At 37.6% G+C, this 5,680-nt stretch overlaps 1 pseudogene; it reads right to left on the bottom strand.

Moving 5' to 3' along the window:
• Window positions 1–3,599: 3,599 nt before the first annotated feature.
• LOC145104452 (putative mitochondrial protein AtMg00820 pseudogene) lies at window positions 3,600–4,028 on the bottom strand (annotated as a pseudogene).
• Between the last annotated feature and the right edge of the window lie 1,652 nt (window positions 4,029–5,680).

Below are 5,680 nucleotides of genomic sequence, written 5' to 3' on the forward strand. Positions count from 1 at the left end.
TGGTTTGAGGTCCTGTAGTCGTTGTTTAAATAGCTCACAGGTGAGTTTTTCGATTGAGGTTGTTAGGTGTGATGATGTTGTTGATTAGGTGATTAATGGAGGGTGAAGATGGTGAAGGAGGTGGCTTGATGGAAGGAGGGTGCTTGTGTAGATTTTCAGTGATGGTGGGTGGATAAGTGTTCTCCAACAAAGGAGGAAAAAGTGTTAGGTTTATTGTTCAGTGTCACAGGTAGGCGGTGGTGGGTGGTAGGCGGTGGTCCGATTGTGATGATTGTCTGTGGTGATGATTTTGTATGTGAAAGAATTAGGGGAAAGAGGGTTTAAAGGGAAGGGTTAGGATAAGGTGGGTAAGGTGGATTTTGTTATTTTATTTTGTATTTTATAAATAACTGTAAGAAAAAAAAATCAAAATCAAAATAAAAATGATAAAATAGTCATTTCATGTCTCGCAAGGATGAAATGTTTAAATTTAAACTTATGAGGGATGACATTTGCAACTTCTAACCAAATGTGGGATGATCCAAGTTAATTTTTGAAAATAATGACTAAACATGTATTTTGGCATTCATACGAGTGACGATTCATGTAATTTACTCAATCTTAAACATGGGGCTTGTTTCTGTAACATGGACCTATGGTTTGGGGTAATTTGCGCGTTTGGTCTCTAAATCTACCAATATCTAAAAAACTTGTGGCAAAACTCCAAAATAAAAAATGTAGTGGCAAAAGTCCAAACTTCCCAAAGAATATTGTTCATAAGCACTTTTTAAATTGTTGAACGAAAAAAAATCAAAATCAAAATAAGAAATGTTTTACGGCATACCCTTTCTTTCGTTCCTCCCACTTCTTCTATAATTAAATTGTTGAAGTAGCAACCTTTTTAAATAATGTTTGCCACATCAGCTATTCAATCTTATTATGAATGTAATGTTAGCGCTTTAGTTAGTTTGATTGATCGTTAGTTTCGTCTAGTTTCGTCTTCTCTAAGAGGAACGTCACATATGTATGCCAAGTCTGGAAGACAATCGCCATGTAGACAGTAATGTGAATGTGGCATTCTAAAAGTTAAAATTCAAAATGTTTATTCAAAATTAATGTCAAATTAATGAAAAAATATATTATGATAACTTATAAATTGAGGCGTAAATTTATGTTATTTTATAACATTAACCTTAACAAATAGGCCACATGGTTGCTCCAGATTGGATTTGTCATTCACGTGACAATTTCTAGCACGATTACCAAATCTTTCTCATGGTCAATTCAATAAAACATTATTGAAAATACATAATAAATTAGATATAATAGTATTTTTTTAGTTTTGTTTTCCAAAGAGGGTGCTTGTTTTGCATAGACGGGAAAGTGGCATTGGTGGAGTTAAAGTTGGTTGCAATTGGGAAACTTACTTTGTCCGTACAAGCAATTATGTGTCTCAATGCTCCCACCATTTGCATTGTCCTTAATAATACTACTTATATTCAAAGTAGGTGATGGGTCTTGGGGAATTGCAGAGATCCCACTAAATCAGTTATGGACTACCATTCTTCCAAATTAGCACATTATTTTATTGTTTTGAGTAGATGTTAAGTAGCGTTTGTTATGCATTACTCATAAAAGAAATGAAATGAAGCATTAAGACGGAATGAAAAAAAATGGTTCGTTGTCTTCCAAGGAATAATAAGGTTGTGCATGGGTCGGTTTGGGTCGTTTTGGACCCAAACCCAATCCAACCCATAAATGTTTGATTTCTGGTTTTCAGAACTTAATAGGATCGGTTTGTGGTCGGTTCGGTTTCTTGGGTTTTGAGGTCGGTTTTTCGGTTTCTTGGGTTCAACAAGGGGTGAGCATGGTGCGGTTTGGTGCGGTTTTAAGGCCAAACCGAACCGCAAACCGCATGGTGCGGTTTTTGCATTCTTAAAACCGTTGGGTGCGGTTTTGCAATGGTTCGGTTTTTCGGTTTGTATCGGTGCGGTTTCGGTTTTAAAACGTGTTTAGAATTTGGTGCAGTTTTTTTATGTTTTTTGGTGCGGTTTTTTAAAACTGTAAGAACTGAAAACCATGTGCATGTAAGCTTGTATTGTGATGTTTTTTTTAAACCATTCTTTTTCAACTCAAAACAAAAATACATAATCAAAAACTGTAAGTCGCTTAAAATACAACTTGTGACTACTCAGAGACTAATTAATAATTGAAGGTTGGTTGATTTTGACTTAATTTGTTACAAGCTTATTACGTGTAATCTATTAGTACGTTTAGCTAACAATAGAACATTTCTTTTGCACCTCATATAGCCTTACACAAACACAAAATAAACATATAATAAATATATTATCGTTTATAAGTATTTTAAATAGCATGTATATAATATACATTGATTGATTTATTACTATGCACGCTTGCGGTGCGGTTCTGTTTTGGTGGACTGGTTTTTTGGATAGAAACCGCACCGAACCGTTGACCTTCGGTTTTTGCAAAAATTAAATCTGCACCATTGGTTTTTGCATCGGTTTTGGTTTTTCGGTTGCGGTTTATTGCGGTTTTGTCGGTTTTTCTTTAGTCGGTTCGGTTTTTGCTCACCCCTAGGTTCAACCCATACACTCACGGGTTCTGGGTTTAAACCCATGGGTTTTGGGTTTTAACCCATTTTCCAGAAACGAAGCAAGAAGTTAAATACTTTAAAAACACCAAATTGAAGTTAAATACTTCAAAAAACACGAGTCTTACAACCAAATACTCTATTACAAGTTACAACCAAAGCCCGAAATAGTCAATTACAACCAAAAAACAATCAAGTATGGGTTGTTTTTTGGGTTGGATGGGTCGGTTTCTTCGGGCGGTTTGTCGGTTTTAAGTATGGGTCGGTTTCTCGGGTTGGATGGGTCGGTTTCTGGGCAAAAACCGAAACCTAACCCAATTTTTCAATTTTTAAAAAATTCAAACCCTAACTGTCGGTTTTGCTTCGGTTTCGGTTTCGTCGGTTTTAGTCGGTTTCTTGGTTTGGGTTTCCTCACCCCTAGAATGTAATATGATTTCTTTTTTCGGATGATTATTATTCCATGGTATAAGGATTGTAATTCACGCTTAATGTTCCCATTGTATTGATTGAGATTATATAGACAATATGGTAGAGACAGGTTCAGATTCGAGTAGACCAACTCTCGTGAGTATGTCATGGGCATACTTAGTTTATGAGAGAAACAAACCATTATCAGGATAAGTGACTTCAAGACCCAGAAAATAACTTAGATTGCCAAGATCCTTTGTTGCAAATTCATTATCGAGACGAGTGATGAAAGTCTTGATGAGATCAGAGTTGTTGTCGGTAAGAATAATATCATCGACATAAACCAGGATGTATAGAATATCACGATGTCCTTGAAACACAAAAAATGACGTATCGGCACGACTACATACAAACCCCAGACTGAGAAGAAACGTGCTAAGTCTTTGAGACCATGCACGTGGTGCATGTTTAAGTCCATATAATGCTTTCTTTAAACGAAAAACATGGTTTGGAAATCGTTCATCAAGGTACCCTGGTGGTTGCTCCATAAAAACTGTGTCAGAGAGGTGACCATTTAAGAAGCTATTTTTGACGTCTAGTTGGTAGAGAGGCCATATGTGTAGAACTGCAAGAGATAAACAATGCGGACAATCGAGGCTTTGACGACAGGACTGAAAGTATAAGAAAAATCCAAACCCGGAATTTGTGTGAACCCTTGAACAACAAGACGAGCTTTAAGTCGTTCAACGGAGCCATCGGCACGAAGTTTTGTACGAAAGATCCATTTGGAACCAACAATGTTTGTTATTTTTAGACGGGGTACCAAATCCCAAGTGTTGTTGGCTTTGAGTACAAGAATTTCATCCTCCATTGCCATGAGCCAATGAGGGTGTTTGGAGGCAGATTTAAACCCTTTGGGTGTGGTAGTAGTCAAGAGAGCATGACGTAATGCGGAGGGAGGAAGGTGAGCAAGATCAACTATGTATTTGGGTTTGAAAATGCCTGCACATGAACGAGTGACCATGGGATGGAGCCGAGTAGGTTGTAGAGTTGGTGTCTATTGCTGAACTGGAGTAGACGCAGCAGGAGGTGTGTGGTGCGATGTCGGTGACTGGAGTAGACGCAGCAGGAGGTGTGTGGTGCGATGTCGGTGATGAAGATGGACTTGCTAGTAGCGTCTCATTAGGTTCCATGTTTGGGATGGAGGTAACGTCATCAGATGTAGTTGAGGCAGAAGCGTGAATGTGGGAACTAATAACATGCGTTGTACAGGTAGGACAAGTGTGTAGTAACGCTACATATGTGGGAGATGTTGTCATAGGTGGAGATGTTGCCATAGATGGAGATGTCGAGACAACTTTGGAAGGTAAAACATGACCAGGTTCATAGAATCTTGCATATAGAACATCATTCAAGTCAGATGATGTAGAGTGGCCATCAAAAGGAAACACATAGTCGTTAAATTGGGCATGTCGTGTGGTGTAGATACGATTTGTTGTTAAGTCTAGGCAGTGATATCCTTTATATTGGGTGAAGTAACCAATGAAGATACATGCCATGCTTCTATGAGCAAGTTTACGAGGATCATAATCCCTTAAATAAGGAAAAACTTAACAGCCATATGTTCTAAACACACCATAATTAGGTGTGTTATGATAGAGCAACTCGAATAGACTTTTGTTGCCAATAAGTTTGGTAGGGGGCCGATTAATGACATAGACGACAGAGCTAAATGCATCAACCCAATAGGCGGTGGGAGCGTGAACATTAAATAACATTGCAAGCCCAGTCTCAGTAACATGTCCGTGTTTTCGTTATGTTCTCCCATTTTGTTGTGGGGTGTAGGGATATGAGTATCGGTGGTGAGTACCATTTTGAAGAAAGATGTTGCTAACTCTATGATTAATGAATTCAGTACCACCATCACTTTGAAATTTCTTGAATTTGTAAGAGAATTGTGTTTGCACCAATTTTAAAAAGGCATCAAGAATCGTATGAAAATCTGACTTGGCCTTTAACGGGTAGAACCATGTGAAGCGTGAGAAATCATCTACACAATCACATAATAAAAGTATCCACTTGTAGAGATAATAGGTGCAGGTCCCCATAAGTCACAGTGTATTAAATCAAGCATGTGTAAAGAACGTTTAAAATTATTGTCAAAAGGAAATCGTTTGCTTTTAGAGAGTTGACAAGATGAACACAAATCAGGTTTTGGTAAAACAGATGTAACAACTAATAAACCTAATTTATTCAACAAAGAAATGATATCAAAAGTTGCATGTCCCAATCTATTATGTCATAATTCAAAAGGTGCTTTGAGTCTTCTACATTTAAGTGCTGCTAAGAATGCCTTGCTACCACGTTCCAACACATACAGTCCGTTCTCACATTTACCCTTGGCGAGGGGTTCCTTGGTTGCTCGATTATGGATGGAAAAGAAAGAATCAGATAACAAGATATCCATGGGTGAGTCTTTTGTCAATTTGCTAATTGATAATAGGTTCTTAGTGAGATGTGGAACAACGAGCACATCTAATAGTTGAATGTCTTTGGAAAGATTAACTTTGCCAATATGAGAAATGTTAAGAACATTATCGTTACCAAACACGACTTGATCCTTTCCCGTATGTAGATTCGTCGCAAGAAACACATTTCTAGGCGATATGCTACTTC

This window comes from Lactuca virosa, chromosome 4, assembly GCF_052849685.1.
Source record: "Lactuca virosa cultivar CGN04683 chromosome 4, Lactuca_virosa_CGN04683_v6, whole genome shotgun sequence".
Taxonomy (NCBI): Eukaryota; Viridiplantae; Streptophyta; class Magnoliopsida; order Asterales; family Asteraceae; genus Lactuca; species Lactuca virosa.